Genomic DNA, 19,763 nt, shown 5'->3' on the forward strand with positions numbered 1-19,763 from the left:
AATTCAACAAGAGTAAATTTTAAAGCTTCCAACACCACCGCCCTACAAAAAATGGATGTTCTAAGCTTAATAGTTGCTTGTTATCTTACAAGGGCCGCTAAAGCGAAGAACATCACTAGGCACAATGCTCCACTACATATATGTATGCCAACCGCTGAGATTTTTCTGCCTGTCTTTACACACAATATGGCTCCAAACTTCTTCTAGGAGCTGTGATCTCTCATCAAAAGTAAAGTATCATACCCACTATGTACAATGGAAAAATATCCAGAATTTGCTAGCTAGCCTTTCCTTGGGTGCTCATCAATGTCCATGAATTCACCAGTCACCCTGCAAAATAGCGAGGCAAGCAGCATCATCTCACATTTCAACAAGGTGTTATTCTGAATAGATTCTCTTTCATGGGTAGCTGAATTTCTAGTGTGTTACAGTGTCTTAGAGCTAAGTCACAAAGATCAAAGCAATGTTTCTTTTTATTTGAAAAAAAAAATGGGTGTTAATGTACACCAATTCCAGCACTCGCAGAAACATCATTATTTTGTAGTAAAAAAGAAAAAAAGGAAAAGCAAATACTCCTCAGCAGTAAATTAACTATGAGATTAAAAATATAAACAGATCCAGTTTCACTATGAGTTCTTAGTGCATGGCATGTTGTAAGAAGAAATAATAACATAAAGACTCCATAAAATGTTTGGGGAGTTTGCATTAAAAATATCAAGTACCTGTCATATGACAAGAAGGCATCACCAACTGTTTCACTAACTTTGTTCCATACCTTTCTTACACAAACCTAGCGTATAAAAAGAACTTTTAGCGAAATATCTAAGGTAAACAACTAATGATCTTACTAAGCAAACCAAACCTGCACTTGATCCACGGGGCCAGCCGAAGGGTCTCTATTATGATGAATAACAATACCATTGTCACATTTGTTTATGAAGTGTGCACTTCCGCTAATATCGTACAGATTTGGAGGACTTCCTACCTAATGATGCAACTGGCAAAACATATTTGATGGTCATCGATATTATCGAATTGAATAAGAACAAAGGCAACAAAGCAGAAGTAACACAACAATTTAAGTCATCCATCCTGTCTCGGATGTTCAACAAACCAAACATGACAGGAATGGTGTTGTGCACTGACATAGAGCCCGTTTGGATTGGCTTTAAGTTGGTCAAAACCAACTTAAAGCCCCTTTTTAACTTTTGGACGTGCTTGCCTAATGCTGACTTTAAGCCATAAAGTTCTTAAAGTCAGTCAAAAATGAAAAGTTAGGATTCCTAACTTTTTTTTTCCAAAGTGCTTAAAGTCATTTTCTTTGACCATGGAAATTACTTTTATATCACTTATATTTTAACTAAATTTTCAAACTACCTTTTTTTATTCTTTTAACCCTAAAATTCACATCATAAGCATTTTTATCCAAACACTCAACTGCTTATTTATAAAAATAACTTTAAGCACTTCAAAGTTCTAAAAGCACTTCATACATAAAAGTTACTTTTTTTAAGTCAATCCAAACGGGCTCATACTCTGTTTGTTAAATGAATGGTTATAAATAACCCAACTCCAAGAAGTCACCACGAAAGAGAACATGTTCCTAGAGATCTCGATATTGGAGAAAACTGAATGGTAATGAACATGAACCATAACAACTACAATTTCAATCTTTCAAGCACAAAGAGAACTCATATTGATTTCAAGAGCGAAACATAATATAGAAATGAAAATAGGTAAGACAGCAACCTAAGGATGTTATCATAATGAAGAGTTGGACAAGAACAAGTGGATGCTTCACCAAGTTGAATATTTCTGTAGGTAATATCTTGAAAAGGGAATATAATCAAGAATCCTGAACTTGCAAAAATTTCAGCCTTTAGGGTTGACAAGGGTAATCAATCTGTGGAGAAAAATGAGTGCTCGAGATCTTAGGAAGTAGGAGTTTCCTCTTGAGAGGAAGACATCGAAGAAGAAAGGCCAACCAACATACATTGTAGAAAAAACTGGTGCTTGAGATACAAGTAAAAATTCCTATAGTGCAGGACAAATCTACTGAAAAAATTTCAAAAGCAAGAATTATTGCAAATCATTCTCTGTTTCTTATGAAATAAAGCCACTGGATGGGATTGTGGAATTGCCGCCCAATCCAACTGGAGGGGAAGTTTCATCCCCTCGTACTCCCAAACCCTTACCTCCCTGTCACTCCCACCTATAACATTTCAGGCAAAATTCATGTATAGAATCTCTCTTCATTTTTTTTAAAAGGTCAAGATTTATAAATGAAGTATCAAGCTGACACAGGATAGTGCAGGACTCAACAATCTTCTACACATCATAACAAACTCAAATAGTCAAACTGATCCAACCTATCCAACATACTACTTTTACACCAAAAATTTAAGTTATGCAAACATTTATACTTAATTCTAGAAATATGTCTCCTTTTTCCTTCAAAACAAGCTTTGTTCCTTTCCAGCCAAATGGTCCAGAAATTGCATATGGGTATAGTCTTCCAAATTTGCTTCAGACCTCTTGAAATCCTTTGGCTTTGCCAGCATTCTGGTAACCTCTTAATCTTCAGAGGCATCACCCATGATACACCAATAAAATTTAGAAACAACACCCAATATTATCTGGAGCATCTGCAATGTACGAAAAGATGTTCCACTGTTTCCTGGTTCTCTTCACACAGATGGCATTTACTATTTAAAAGCAAAACCTCTCTTTTGCAAATTATTCTGAGTTAAACTAGCCTCCCGAATGGATTTACAAGATCTTTGTTTCTCCAAATCATCTTCCGGGGCCAGATAGAAATCCCTAGACCTGTTTGCTTTAATAACAGACTAGCAATTTTTAACTGAGCACATCTTGTCCTTGCTAATAGAGCAAATCAAGAAATACTCTTAGGTTTGATCAATTGAAACTGTATCCAGTTGTTGAAGCAGTTGACAGAAACCTTCCAATCTCAGTCAATTAGATTCCTTCTGAACTGTAATTGCCAACCAGAATTTGGATGGAACTCAGAGATGTAGCCATCCTTAACCATAGAGCAGCTAAAAATATCTGGAAATCTGTTCTTCAAACTTGTATTACCAAGCCAGATGTCTGACCAAAATTAATTCTGGCCTCATTTCCCACGTCTGGATCAGTATGTTGGCAAAGATACCCCACCCCCCAGTACACTTAACCCTTTCCTGACTCCCCCTGTTATTCTCAATTGTTTGGGATTGCCTTCAACCATCCATCTTGCCACAAATAAAATCAATTAACCTATCCCAGATTTCATCACCACCCTTATTGTATCTCCATAGTCAATTTAACCAGTAGGCTCTTTTTGTATAATTTCAGTTTTTTCACTCCCAAACCTCCCTCATTTTTACCATTAATGACCACTTCCCATTTTAAGAGATGTATCTTCTTTTTACTGGCATTACCATCCCACAAGAACTGATCCCTTATGAAATTCAACTTCTTTCCAATGCTGCAGGTGTAGGTAAAAAGGACATAAAAATGTTGCCATTCCATTTAGCACACTGGCAGTCCAAATTTTTCTTCTTCTAGTGTTTGCTAGTGCGAAAGAAATGCTACCACCTGTTCACCCCTCCCAAGGGATCATTAAATCGAGTAAAATCCAGCCTTGTATATCTAGGAATGATGGAACTTCCTCCAGTTTCTGACCCTGACCCTCCTGCCATTGTAGCTTTACCCTTCCAACCTCGATTATGACTGGTATTTTCAGTTGATTCAGAGTCGATCTTGGAATTTGCTAAATCCTTTGTGAGTACATCCAAGTGAGCACGTTTTTCTTGGAACAAGTTCACCAACTGTGCTGATATCAACAACAACAACAACAAGCCCAGTATAATCCCATCATATGGGGTCTGGGGATGGTAGAGTGTACGCAGACCTAACCCCCACCTTGAAAGGTAGGGCGGCTGTTTCCGAAAGACCCTCGGCTTAAGAGAGAAGAACAAGAGAGGGAAAAGAAGAAAAACAAGACATAGGTCAGTAGAGCCAAGTATATCGAAAACAATATAAAAATATGAATAATGAGAGCGAGAAAGTCAAGGTAGGAAAGACCGGAAAGAAAGGAGCATTAACTACTATAGATAAATAGGATACCCAAAGTAAACCGGACCAACAGATATAAGCAGTAATCAAATGCAGAAATCAAATGTTAATAAACAAATGAGCAAAACTACGACTACTATGAAGAAAAGATAAGCCACCTAGCCCACTATCTTAGCCTGAGTCCTCCACAGCCTTCTATCTAAGGTCATGTCCTTGGTGAGCTGCAACTGTGTCATATCATGTCTAATCACCTCTTCCCAATACTTCTTCGGCCTCCCTTTGCCCCTCCTGAAACCGTCCATAGCCAACCTCTCGCACCTCCGCACTGGAGCATCTGCGTCTCTCCTCTTCACATGCTCAAACCATCTCAGTCTCGCTTCCCGCATCTTGTCCTCCACCGATGCCACTCCCACCTTGTCTCGGATATCTTCATTCCTAATTCTATCCATCCTAGTGTGCCCACACATCTACCGCAGCATTCGCATTTCCGCGACTTTCATCTTCTGAACATGAGGTTTCTTGATTGGCCAACACTCCGCCCCGTACAATAGAGTCGGTCTAACCACCACTTTGTAGAACTTGCCTTTGAGTTTTGGTGGCACTTTCTTGTCACACAGCACTCCGGAGGCGAGCCTCCTTTTCATCCACCCTGCACCAATACGGTGTGAAACATCGTCGTCGATATCCCCATCTTCCTGTATAATAGACCCAAGATACTTGAAGCTTCTTTTCTTTTGAATGGCCTGGGTACCAAGCCTCACTTCCCCGTCAGCCTCACGAGGCAGGCCACTAAACCTGCACTCCAAGTATTCTGTCTTGGTCCTACTCAATTTAAATCCTTTAGACTCCAACGTCTGTCTCCAGCCTTCCAGCTTGTCGTTAACTCCATTGCGAGTCTCGTCAATCAGGACTATGTCATCCGCGAACAACATACACCAAGGCACCTCACCTTGTATTTGTCTTGTCAATTGATCCATCACCAGGGCAAATAGAAACGGGCTAAGAGCTGATCCCTGGTGCAACCCCATCGTAACAGGAAAGTGTTCTGAGTCTCCTCCTACCGTCCTTACCCTGGTCTTAGCTCCATCATGCATGTCTTTAATCGCTCTAATGTACGCCACAGGTATACATTTCGCCTCCAAGCATCTCCATAGGACCTCTCTTGGCACTTTGTCACAGGCCTTTTCTAGGTCAATGAATATCATGTGTAAGTCCCTCTTTCGCTCCCTATACTGCTCCACCAATCTTCTTACAATATGAATGGCTTTTGTAGTCGAGCGCCCCAGTATGAATCCAAACTGGTTCTCTGAAATAGACACACTTCTCCTCACCCTCATTTCCATCACCCTTTCCTACACTTTCATAGTGTGACTTAGCAGCTTGATACCTTTATAGTTATTGAAGCTTTGAATGTCTCCCTTGTTCTTGTACACGGGAATGATTGTGCTCCACCTCCATTCTTCCGGCATCTTCGATGTCTTAAAAATGACATTAAACAACGCAGTCAGCCACTCCAATCCTACCCTACCTGCATTCTTCCAAAATTCCCCAGGAATCTCGTCAGGTCCGGTCGCTTTTCCCCTGCACATCCTACGAACAGCTCCCTTAACCTCCTCAACCTTTATTCTCCTACAATACCCAAAGTCACGACGCCTATCCAAGTGCTCCAAGTCTCCCAACACAAAGTCTCTATCCCCTCCTTCGTTCAAGAGTTCGTGAAAGTATGACTGCCATCTCTGTCTAATGCGGGATTCCTGTACCAGCACTTGACCATCCTCGTCCTTGATGCACTTCACTTGATCCAAGTCTTGTGCCTTCCTCTCTCTCGCCTTGGCAAGCTTAAATAGCTTCTTATCCCCACCTCTGTCCTCTAGTTCTGCATAAAGGCATTCAAAGGCTGCCGTTTTAGTCGCCGAAACTGTCATCTTTGCCTCCTTATTCGCCATCTTATACTTTTCCCTATTCGTTCGCTTCTCTTCATCATCCTTTCTATCTACCAACTTTACATATGCCTGCTTCTTTGCTTCTACCTTTCCCTGAACTTCTCCATTCCACCACCAATCCCCTCGGTGCCCACCATGGCAGCCTTGTGAGACCCCCAGTACCTCTCTAGCTGTTTCCCTAATGCAGCTGGCCGTCCTATCCCAAATATTGCTCGCATCCCCCTACTATCCCACACCCCTATAGCCATCAGCTTCTCCCCCATCTCTAGGGCACTAGACAGAGTCAAACGACCCCACCTAATCCTCGATCGGTCATCCACGACCCTCTTCTTCTTCTTCCTTCTTATCTCCAAGTCCATGACCAATAGCTTATGTTGGATCGTAAGATTCTCACTTGGTATGACCTTGCAGTCCTTACAAAGGCTTTTATCATCTTTTCTAAGTAGCAAAAAGTCTATTTGCGTCGCCGCCCTCGAGCTATGAAAGGTTACCAAGTGCTCATCCTTCTTTGGGAAACTCGAGTTGGCCACTATTAATCCAAAAGCTTTTGCGAAATCCAAGAGTGAGGCTCCTCCACCATTCCTGCACCCGAAGCCAAATCCTCCATGCACCTCGTCATAGCCCGTCAAAACAGACCCAATGTGCCCATTGAAATCTCCTCCTATGAATAACTTCTCAGTAGGCGGTATATTGACCACCACTTCATTCAAGTCCTCCCAAAAGCGCCTTTTTATCTCCTCGTCCAGCCCCACTTGCGGTGTGTAGGCACTAATAATGTTCAAGGTGAGCCCTCCAACGACTAACTTAATCGTCATCATCCTATCATTGATCCTCCTAACCTCTACCACCTGATCTCTAAGCTCGCTATCTACTAAGATCCCTACTCCATTCCTATACCTCGACTTGCCCGAAAACCAAAGTTTGTACCCATCCACCTCCTTAGCTTTAGGTCCTACCCATTTAGTCTCTTGGACGCAAGCTATATTAATCTTCCTCTTCTTAAGAATCTTAACTAACTCTATGGACTTTCCCGATAAAGTCCCAATATTCCAAGACCCTACTCTCAATCTAGAAGCTCACTCAGCCCCCTTAGCCCCCCAACCCTGGCCCTCGATCCCAACCGAGAACATGACCCTAGTCTACCATCGCTCACTAAAGCCAGAAAAGCAGATATATGCTATTGAAAGGATACTCTAAGATAAACGAATGATCAATAGTAGAGCACAAGTTAGCAATAGTCTAATAGCAGTGAGATAGGTACTTAATTAGGCGATGCAAGCAAAATTTATAAGGCTAAAATATAGGAAATGGGCTATTGGAGGTACCAACTCCAAGTGAATAAAACCTGTTCACTGCCGGAAGCACTGTTCACTCGCCGGAAACACCAAATACAAATATATGGTCAGCCTCGGAATGCAGAGGCGACCACACTGGGAAAAAAATAAAGTCAAAAACTGGCCGGAAACTGCCATACGAGCCGGCGCATGAGGCGCGTGGTAACGCAGATCTGCGGCTTCTGGCGGCACGTGACAGCGCATGACTGAGCAGATCTCAGAGGAGCTAACTGGGGTTTGCTCGCCTGAGTGTTCCGCACCTCGTGGTGTACTTGGTTTTCGCAGAACACGAGCGGCAGCAAGCGCAGAGAAATTGAAGAGAGAGTTCAAAAGCGCAGAGAGAGATGGGAGCGCTGATATCAAGTTGTTATAATCCTTTGATATGAATCTAGTTATGGGAGCGCTGCAAAATGAATCTGATGGTTTCTTCCAACGACCTATGGTGCTGGTTCATTAAGAGAAAAGCTGCAATCTCATGAGTTAAAGTACTCAAACTGGAATTTGTTTCTGCTTAGATTTCATAGGATAAACAGAGTTTAAATACAATACTGATAAGATAACTACCTGAAGAAACTAGGACACAGTTTCCTAACATTACTGGAGTCAAAAACTGCACATAACTACTCCAACGAAATAACTACTACTGGAATAAGAAACTGCAAATAACTACTATTGTAAATCCTTAAGGAACCGAGTGCTAAGACTTATGTCAATATTTTTGAACCTTCTCTAAGCCTTAGCCAGCTTATGGAAAACTTTTGTTTCTTGTTCTGTCTCCTCCGTTTTTAACCATCCTCCACACTGCTCTCTGATGGCTTCGAATATCTTATCTGACCAAAGGTGAAGAGGAAGACCCATAGCTCTGACCTAAGTCCATTCTCTTTGTCATCTGTTCAAACAATATCTAGTGACTGGGTCCACCACTCCAAGTGGATTTTTTTCTTTTTTCCAGCTCCACTCCCCTTGAAAAACATTTTCTGCCATGTATTTTGTTGGGAACTCAAACAAAAATTGAGTGTCAGCCATTTCGTAAATCTTCACCCCAAATGCGTTCTTTCAAGTCGACACCGCCCACCTACCTATATTTAACAGTGTTGGTTTTTCTTTCAAATCTCTGTTAAAATGACCAACCACACATCTGCCCAAGACATCGCTCTAGCCGATGCTTTCCCCTCAGTTATGGTGAATTTATTGTCGCTTGTACAGATCAATGCTCCATTTACCCCCTTTGATTGCCATTTACTGGTTCTGAGTTCTGACAAGATCAGCATATGGAATTTTTGGGTCTGCCTTACTGCGAATGTTAGTATTAATGGGACTTGTATCTTTTTGATGAATCTGTTGATCTTAAACGTGATATCCCTACATCCAGCATTTAATGTCACTTCAGGGATAATATTGACAGATTTGTTGTCTCCTTGTACCGAAAACATATTTATAAATCTGCCAAACTTGTTGTTTTCCCTTGAACAAAAAAACAGTGCACATTGCTCCTTAAGTTTCCATATCCTCGTCTGCGCTTCTTTATCCCTCGAAGCTTCCTGTAGGAAGTAACAAACCCACTCCATTGTTTTCTTGTTGAATGTCGTTCTGCACATCAGATTACGGTTGCATTCCACCCAGTCGTACAAAAGATCCGACCCCACCGCAAAATACATTCTTCTCCCCCATCGAATTTTTGTTGCTGTAAATGAGGGGAAAAAGGAAGACTGGTATAAAGGATGGAAAGATGTTTTCCGGTGATCAGAAGGCCAACAGATTAGAACCCTAGCTTGAAAATCGGCTCTAAGAAATTACCCTGGGAGTCTCTCTATTCCTTAACACCACTGTTCCAACTAAAAGTCTAACATTTTTTTATAAGAAATAAAATAAAGAAATGGGAATGCTTTTCCACCTCACCTTGCCTTAGCCATCTGAAGTGCCAAACCCGCTTCACCTAGCTTTTACATGACTGCATCCAACTCCATCTAGCTCTTAAAAATTCATGAAGCAAAATCGGGAGACCAGAGAGCGGTCCAAACCCCAGTCCATCAAAACCTCACAAGCAGTCTCTTCGATTGAGTTCACTCGATTCATTAACTATCGTAAGTCTTTAAGTGTTCAACTATAAGAGAAACCCTTAACTTTGGTAATAGATGTTGAGAAAGACAAATAGGAGAAAAGGTTTTCTAAGACTAGAGTTGCACAGTTTGATTATTCCCTCAAAGCTTGGGGTTTAAATAGTGTGTACAAGAACCCTAGTACCCTACATACTGTCAGTGTTATCAAAGGAAAGCTTAAAGCGCGCTTAAACCCTGAAGCGAGGATCAAATCGTGTTGAGCACTTCGCCTCGCTTAATGTGCGCTTCAGTCTCGTCATCAAGGTTCTAAGACATACTTTTCCTTACCAATGAACCTCTTCTGGAGAAATGACACTAAACAATTAATATTTCACTTTATTGTAATTATTTTTAATTTCTTTGTTCATATATTTGTCATTCATGTTTATAAATTATTCGTCTTGGACTAAACATATATATTTGTATTTTTTTCTTCCTTTGCGCCTTTTTTCATTAAAGCCCACGCTTTATTTGTGCTTTGCACTGAAAGCCCCAACAGAGCTTAGAGCTTTTTTGCACTCTTTGCTCTTGATAACACTGCATACTGTATTTCTCTTAATCACAAAGTTACACAGATTAACCTTTCTAGATTTCAAACATAAGAATCTTCCATATTTACACTCTCAACAATAGGAAAGGAAAGATTTCCCTTTCTTCACTTGCGACCACATCATTCTCTATTGCATTTCATAATTCAAAGAACCCATCTTCAGATTTTTGAAGCACAACAAGGACAAGAATCCATAAATCTTTTGGAATTTCACTTTCCTTGCTCAACTTCTTGAAATCTGCTAGCCTGTCAAGATCCTTCAGCAGATTGGACTACTAAAAGATTGCTTTTAAATGGAGTATCAGATGGCAGCAGTATGGGGAAAAGAATAGTGGTAGCAAACAAATATAGCAGGGAGAAAATGCAAAGAGAACATTGAAATTCACCCTATACAAGGTATCAGCACGATATATCCTCAAACAACCACCAACAACAGGCGGCAAAAAGCATTTTAAAATTGAGCTACACACTTTATCGTCCTAGGATCATCATGAGACTGTTAATATGGAATCACCAACCATAAAAAATGCATAAAAGGATACTCACTGGCTTGAAGGATGTTGATGATCAAGCTCATTGTATGGATCAATCACAAATCCATTCACCTCATGTCTTAAAACTGCAGCTTTTGCATGCGAGAGAACCCAGTCAATATTCGGCAGGCAATCATTCTCACACCTGTTCAATTATCCTACTATTCTGGTTTGTGAAGAAAAATGAGATTCAGCAAATAAAAAAGAAAAGATAGCTCAAGAAGTAAACTTCTTCAGAATACGAGATTCAAAAAATAAAAAAGAAAAAGATGGCTGAAGAAGTAAAAGCTTCTTTAGAATACCTAACCCACCCAATATTATTAACTAAAAGAGTGAATAGATTAAAAACAAACATAAACTTGGCGAGTTTTATTCAGTGTACATCTAAACTTTGTGTTGCCTAATTACCCTCCTTAACTTGACAATTTTATTGTCACGCCCCCCCCCCCCCCCCCCGGACGCTGACAATACATAGATATGTGACACATGCGCTGCCACATGGATTTTCTTGTCCATGTGGCATTTTTAGAATAAAATATATATTTTAACCTTTTTAAGTCCACCAATTATCTAAATCATCTTTTTCAAGACAAAATTGTAAAATAAAATCTAGAATAAATATTTTGATTATAACATTTTTATTTAGGCAAAAATCATAATCAAGGTTTTTAACATATTAGGCCACGAAAAGAATAAATACACGTTTAAAAAAATAATATTGCATCTAAAGAAAAAGTATAAAGGAAAATAAATTCCAAACAAATGTTTAATGAATTTTACCCACAAAAGAATAATGCATAGTTAAATTAAATACTCATTGCAAAAAAATACAGAGTGTTTTTTCTTTTTATAAAAATACACCATTTGAACTTCATTACTTTGGTTAAATCTTCTATTTATTTGGATAAAATAAATAGAGTTTTAACTAAGCTATGTAAATTTGGATCCAAAAAAAAAAATTGTTGAAACAAATGATCATTTTATCTAAAGAAAAAAATTGGGATAAAATAGTACTGTATATTAAAAAAAAAAGAGTACGACAATTAGAAGAAATAAATCATTATATTAATTATGTGACAATTAATAATAGAAAAATACCCACTTGTAAGTTGAGTTTTCAATTTTCCTTCCCTCCCACGCACCTAAAAGAGAGTGTATTCACACTTTTTGCCACCTCAACGTCTAGGAGGGTCGAGGATATCAAAATTACCAAGTTCAGGGGGTAATTAGGCTAACCTAAAGTTTAAGTGAGCACTGAATAAAACTCGCCAAGTTCGCGTCCGAGGGGTGGGGGGTGGAGGTTGATCTATTCACTCTAACTAAAAACCTATCTATGAAGATTATGGAATTTGAACAATATTGGAGCAATAATACTGCCATACAGCAAGCTGATTGTACTAGCAAGAAACCAGCACATAGCTTAATTAAGGAATCACCAAAGCCAGTAAATCACTTTAAAAAAAATAATAAATCATCTAGAAACATTGGAATTTCACAGGGTATGTTGTTGTTGTTGTTGTTTGATGAAATAAATGGTTGGTAGATATAAAATGGTGAATTTTCTTTTAATAAAATATAAACTTGTGGGTCAATTTTTGTATTTGAAAAATGTGAAATCGTAATATGAAATTCTCAAATCAAGCTTTTTGAAAAATTTGGGATTTCATCTCATGATTTGAAATAAGGTGACGAAATCACATGTCCAAATGCCTATTAAGTTTATTTAACACTTCATCCTCTTGAATGGCTACATCTAACAAGTTTTCAGTTAGATCCTACAGTAATAGGTTTTAGTGAGATCCTACAATGATATCAGATACTATAGAGTTCCCCTGATTAATTCTATGAAAATCTAGAATTAAAGTCAATAATGCGATTTGTTAAGAAGGAAAAACAATATAAAAGTAAAATTAACTAATGATATGTATAATCATTATAAAGTTGCATAAATTGAATCCTAAATCGTTCCTTGTTCATCTTCTTCTTTTCATTTCTAAATGACATGTTGATTCTTCAAATCAGGTGCAATAGCAACAACCACATTACACTTATATCTACATGAACTTAGTTCTACTTCTTCTTGTTTAGCATAAGAGCGCGGATGATATAAATCAATATGATTTCAATATTTTTTCATCACCGAAGACCAAGACAAGACATGCTAGCAGATCAGTTTTCCAGCGCAGTTTGCTGATCAAAGTAACATGCTCATCTCAATAGAAAGATTGCTTCTCTAGTTAAACAATAAAGTCCATCCCTCTTGAACACTATTTCTTTCATACAAAATATTCTTTAAAAAAGGTTAGCAGAAATTAGGAGCTCACCATTGGACAAAGCAACCCATTGTACTGGCCTGGTCCACAAGAACCAATATCTATTCCAATCTGGCTCAATTTCTACTTCAGTGCCATCTCGTGATCTGACTCCGCAATGTCCTCCTTTGGGTCTTCCAGCATTACTCCAGAAACTGAAATTATATAAACAATAATTTAAAATAACAACAACAACAACAGCCCAGTGAAATCCCACAGCATGGGTCTGGGGAGTGTCAAGTATACGCAGACGTTACTCCTATCATGATAGGTAGGACGGCTATTTCCGGGAGACCTCGGCTCATTGAAAGCATAAAAAGAAGTCAGATAAGGCTAAGAAAGGTGAGAAAAATTTCGTGGAAAATTTTTGAAATCTTTCAACAAAAAAATCGAAATATGTTTGTTTGAGTTTATTCAGGAAGCTTTTGCGGAAAAAGAAAATTGTTGAAGTGGTTTTAAGGTTTCATTTTCCAGTAACGGAGAAATCTTCAAACAAACTACAAATATCCAAACACATTTCTATTTTGAGAATGTCTTCTTCTTTTAACATACAGTTGTTTATTTCTAACTATTGTGCAGACGGCACCTAAATAACAGATTCAAAAACATTGCGAAGTTTATACAAGAGAGGTTAAGAAATGAATACCTCAACAAATAAAATAAAATTGCAAAAAGGTACCTGGCGGAGGAAGCTTGAAGTTCTGCGATTTGGGGAGATGGGTCTTGAAGCAAATGCTGAAAAGATGAGTCTTTGGGTTTGAGAAAGGACAGGAATTGTCTTGTGTATTGTTGGGAAAGTAATGGATCGCTTGTGGAGAAAATATTTGGAACCCATGGCAAACTTGTTAGAGTTATTCAGTACAATTCTGTGATAAGGAAGAAGAATCATTCCTGCTAATTTTCAACAAGACAAACTGCAGTCATCCGTTAGGGGTTAAGGAAGGGTTTTATGATTTCTGATCAAATTGGTATTAAATGTATAGGAAATGGACTATTTGGTCCTCCATATATATACACAAAAAACTGCTCATGTTTACTTCAGTCAAACTTGAACAAGTAAAAGGAAAAAATTATTATTTTTAATATATTGGATAAGTAAAAGGGAAGGGAGGATATAGTAATTTGAAGAGGTTTTGTAAGATTGTATAAATTCAAGCACAAAGATGTTTTCAAATCTATTTATATCACATGTCCGTTTCGTTTAGTTTGTAATAAAAGATAAAGATTCAAACAACACTTTTTAATAATTATATTTAAAAGTAGAACTTCTTTGAATCTACTAACAAATATTATATTATTAATGATCCATTAGATCATATGAACCTAACCTATTCAATGCATGAAGAAGTTGAAATGGTTATAACAATATATCTTTCTAAAGGAATTCGACAATGACATTCTCACCCAAAAAACCTTGAAATATTTTATATTTTTTAATAGGTTTATATTATATGACAATACAATCTTTGTAATTCTTTGAAAGAATTTATAGATTATCTTCGTATATAATTATATGTTATTTGCTTGTCATCAATTAACTCTATACTTTTCAGATGTAATTTGCATATCAATAACACACTAAAAGTGAAATCGTTTATTAGAGAAAGACAAAGCACAAGGAGATATAGTAAATGAAACTAAGTTATATTTACACAAATTTTCATAAGAATTGCTCATTTGATAAACTATATAAGGATAATACACAAGTACCCCCTCGACTATAACCGAAATTGCTAGGACACACATTAGCTATACATGGATCCTATTATCCCTGAATTATTTTAAAGTGTAATAAAACACATCTTTCAGTGCTGAGGTGGCACAGATAGTGTGTTCACTCTCTTTGAGGCATACGAGAGACAAAAATGAAGTATAAATTCTGATTAATTTGGACACATGTCCATTTTCAATTGGACATTTTCATTATTAATTAATACGCATAAGTAGTTAACATTAAAACTTAAGTTGATATCTTTTTAATTAAAATTTCTTTTTTAAATTATGAAATAGAGCCCAATTTTATCATTTTTAGAAATATAAATATTTTTTTCACAACATACTTAAATTGCCGGTGATCTATTTCCACATATTTCATCAATTTGTATAATATCGGAAGAATTTATCTTTTTCTTTTTCTTTTTTACTCAAACACTTAACATGAAATTCGAAAAAAAAATGCATATTAGAGATTTAGTTTAGGCAATATATGGTGAGCACAATTTAAATTAAATTTCTTTTTTAAAAAAAAATAAATTTTAATTTTTTTTTTAGATCTGACAATTTTTAATTTTTTTTAGATCTGACGATTTAGTGATGTGGCGCTGACGTAGAGGCGAGTGTAAAACACCCCCTTCATGTGAGTGATTATATAGGTTTTAGGGTGTGTTAATTATACTTTAAAATAATTCAGGGGGTAATAAGACTCATGTATAGTTAAGGTGTGTCCTACCGATTTCAGTTATAGTTGAGAAGGGTACTTGTGTATTATCCCAACTATATATAGATAAGTTGATGTAATTTATGTAATTTAAAATTTTAAAATATAGGAATGATCATACAATTGTTACTTTATAATGAGATTTTATCAAAAATGATAGTGAAATTCTTTTAGAATATGAAAGATGATAAATCAATTCTTGACTTTTTGTGATATTAGAGTCTTAATTTACAAAGTTATTGCGCCAATAATTTTTTGTATGTAAATATCATATTTAATGAACTCAAACTATACTAAATTTATACATTTCTTCTTTAGCTAGAGAATTTTAGAATATCGACTAATCTTGCCAATATTGTGCTAATCAATTCAATAATTGAAAATTTTTCGAAAAAAAAAAGATTTTCATTTTTTATTTTTGTTTATAGATTTCTTATTATTATTATATAAATAATATTAAGCAAGCGGCTGTAAACGATGAGTGTTCGCCCTTGGTCTACGCGGATCAGGTTTTTTTTTGTTTTTTCTGGAAAGTATTTTCTTATATTCAATTTTGTATTGGACAAGAAAGGAATTCCCTTTGTGTATGCGCGCCTCAAACCTTGTATGTGTATCTCCAAGCATTTTGGAGATAAATACCAATTAGAAGGTCTGAGACGACCCAGAAAGCATGATCATATCATGCATTTAGCAATGCCAGCAGCCTGGTGAGGGCTGGCTGTCTGAGGACAGGTTAAGGCAGGGCCTGCTGGGCTTGCAAGTACAGTTTGGGGGGGGGGGGCGGACGCCATCTATTGGCATAGAATATGGAAGATTTTCCACGTAAGCTAGTTGTATGCGCTGAAGCCCTATGTGCTATAATGTTGAGCCAAGGACTCCTTTACAATAATTCTCCTAATATAAGAAGTATCTAACCTATCTAAACGCAAGCATGTGGCGACCATTCTCAAGAACGAAAAAGACTGAGCTGAGGGAAGCCCTATGAGTCACTGAAACGACGACAAGAGTGCAATTAAACAAAACATTGTTAAAAAAGCAATCTATATTGTCATATGCTTAACACATGCAAGTTGATCAGTTCGCCGCCGACGAACGAATGCAATAGATGGATGGTGGATTTAATCAGATATAATTTGAAGGATTTTGTAGGCAACTGGGCTAACCAGAACTACTAGTAACGGGATTTGCCTACAATACGACTCCATTTATGGAATTTGGTCTAACTATGAAACCATCAGTTCAGTTGTTTCGCATCGGCAACCACCTTTATGCCTTGCGGTAATGATTCCTCTCGCTATCCACGGAGATACCTATCTATATGGAGAGAGATCTATCTATGAATCGGCAGGAACAAAACAAGATCATTTCGTTCCATTTTTAGTAAAGAAAACAACTAAGAGTCAGTCGACTCTTTGGAGTTACCTTCTAACATCTCGAGTTTCGAACTCTCCTCACGCTTTTTCCATCACGATTTGAATAAAGACCGCAGAGGAAGGCATTGTCACGAGACCCGCCCTCTGAATAGTTGACCCAACCCCTTGTTGTTTGAAGAAACCCTCCACTTCAATTGGTATTTTTTCACGAAAAGCTGAGGCGAGCATCGTCGCAGATCTTGGTAAAACCAATAAATTTTCAAAAATTGTAATATATATTTTGCCTGCATATAACAAAATTTTATTTATGATAATACTATTGGAGATGATGTCACACATCATATTGGGGTAGGGTGGATGAAATGGAGGCTCACTTCCGGAGTGCTATGTGACAAGAATGTGCCACCAAAACTTAAGGGCAAGTTCTACAAAGTGGTGGTTAGACCGGCTATGCTGTATGGGGCGGAGTGTTGGCCAGTTAAGACTTCTCACATTCAAAAGATGAAAATTGCTGAGATGAGAATGCTGAGATGGATGTGTGGGCACACCAGGAGCGACAAGATTAGAAACGAGGCTATTCGGGACAAGGTAGGAGTGGCCTCGGTGGAAAACAAGATGCAGAAAATGCGATTGAGATGGTATGGACATGTGAAGAGGAGAGACAAAGATGCCCCAGTGCGGAGGTGTGAGAGGCTGGCCATGGATGGTTACAGAAGAGGTAGGGGTAGGCCAAAGAAGTATTGGGGAGAGGTGGTTAGACAGGACATGGCACAGTTACAGCTTACGGAGGACATGACCTTAGATAGGAGGGTGTGGAGGACCCACATTAGGGTAGAAGGCTAGTTCATAGTCTCGTTATTCTTCTCTATTCATAGGCGTAGTAGTGCATTACGACCTCTTGCGCTTTGACTTCTGATTTCTGTTATTTCTGTTATTATTTATTATTTTCTATGCTTTGATTACTCTATTTTATCTGCGACGCTTTCATTATTTATTTATTCGTTATTTGTTATTTGTTATTTGTATTTATTTATTTGTTATCTATTCGTTATTTGTTTGTTGTTTTTCTCATAAAGCTTTTAATTTCCTATTCTTATCTAATATTTTTTTATGCATTTATGCTTTTACTGAGCCGAAGGTCTCCAGGAAACAGTCGTCCTACCTTGGTAGGAGTAAGGTCTGCATACATTCTACCCTCCCCAGACCCCATGTTATGGGATTTCACTGGGTTGTTATTGTTGTTGTTGTATTGGATTAACATTTATGTGTTTCTTCGCTTATAGAACTTTAAAAGTTTGTTCCTTTCAAATTTATAGTTAGTACACACTAAAGAGAGTGAACATTAAAATAATAGTGCAACTTGTAATAACGCTAACATTGAGAATATTCTTCATCGAAAATGAAAGATATTCTTTCAAATTTATGCGAAAATAAGTTTCAATACATTTATGCTTTACAATGATGATAAGTAAAGAACTTTCAATAGAGATACGAATGTCGAAGACAGGAGTTTAGGTCTTGACAGAGCAACCAAAATGAATAAAAAGAACATACACAATAAATATTGTATACAATGATGTATTAAGTGATATACACTTCATTATATGTTTGTACCTCATAGAATCAAACTAAGTAAGAAAGTTACATGTACCTAGGTAATTGATCTCTGATTGTTCATTCCCGTAAGTTCAGACAATATTCAATCATCTTGACCTCAACAAATAAGTCACTATATGACGATCCACATTGATTATTCATTGCTTGTACTTTATTTTTTTCATGTATATTATTTATTCAAAGCTTTATTATAATAATATTGATATTATTTAGCACATCATATATTACATGATTCAGTATACACATATAATGCACATGCCGAGAAACTTTATATTAAAAGAAGGAAAACCCTAACATAAAAATTAAATTAAAAAATACCCTTTTCATTTAATTAAATACTCAATTTTAAAAAAATTAAATAAAAAACACCAAATTTATTTGAAAGGATATAATCTTTCGTATTAGTTATTAATATATTAAGAATAATTCCTCACACCGAAAGGAATAATTACAGTTAGGGGCCGCTCGGCTAAATTAATTACCAAAAAATAGCAATTTAGTGTATATTCATGTATATTTGATGTATATTTTATAAATACAGTGTATCATAATGTATATACAGTGTATAACTCATGTATACGTAATCTATATTGTATAGTCAGTGTATACTTTTTATGACTTTTGGCAAGCTATATTGTATAGTCACTGTATATTTCATATGATTTTAGCTATTTTTCATGTAAATAAAATATTGTTATATTTATTGTAAACTAATTAGTTTATGGTATATATTAATAACTATGCCACATGGCCATTTGACAAAAGTAATTACCAAAAAAATGATCATTCGTTGTATAGTCATGTATAATCAAGCTATATTCAGTTTTTGAGTGTATCATAATGTATATTCAGTGTATAACTCATGTATAAGTAATCTATATTGTATAGTCAATGTATACTTTCTATGACTTTTGATAAGCTATATTGTATAGTCACTGTATATTTTCTATGATTTTGGCTATTTTTATGTAAATAAAATGTGGCTATATTTGTTGTAAACCAATTAATTTATTGTATATATTTAAAATTGTCCCTTTATTTTTTACGATTGCCACTTTTTCATATAAGAACACATCCAATTAAATGGCCGAAGACATACTAAAATTGAAAGGGGGACAATCAGGGGATAATGCATTGAAATGATCATATCATTCCTCAACTAGAAAAAGTCCATCTCAATTAGATATCAAATGATAAATTTTGAAATAATTAAGAAAAGAAAATGCAACCTTATACCCTTCAAAGCACATACAATTCACACTATTTAATCTAAAACACATGACTTTTATAAGGGTTAACAACCCATTTTACTTATTCATTCTGATGTTCAACCATCCATCAACATGTTTAGAGAGAAGTTGTGAAGCGGGCTCTCATATTCACATATCTCCAATAACTAATGCAAATTTCAATAGAAATAACGCTTCAACATGTGCATGGCATAACAAGAATGTTACAACCCATTTTAAACTCATTAAAAACTTCAGAACT

At 36.7% G+C, this 19,763-nt stretch overlaps 1 long non-coding RNA gene across 1 annotated transcript; it reads right to left on the reverse strand.

The window, feature by feature from the left end:
- Positions 1–7: 7 nt before the first annotated feature.
- On the reverse strand, positions 8–13,801 carry LOC129887369 (uncharacterized). Its single transcript, XR_008766333.1, has 6 exons — positions 13,525–13,801; positions 12,858–13,000; positions 10,547–10,699; positions 863–997; positions 723–790; positions 8–330 (listed from the first exon to the last, which is right to left on the reverse strand). It is a non-coding gene; the product is annotated as an uncharacterized LOC129887369 (long non-coding RNA).
- Between the last annotated feature and the right edge of the window lie 5,962 nt (positions 13,802–19,763).

The sequence above is a fragment of the Solanum dulcamara genome, chromosome 4 (assembly GCF_947179165.1).
Source record: "Solanum dulcamara chromosome 4, daSolDulc1.2, whole genome shotgun sequence".
Lineage (NCBI taxonomy): Eukaryota > Viridiplantae > Streptophyta > Magnoliopsida > Solanales > Solanaceae > Solanum > Solanum dulcamara.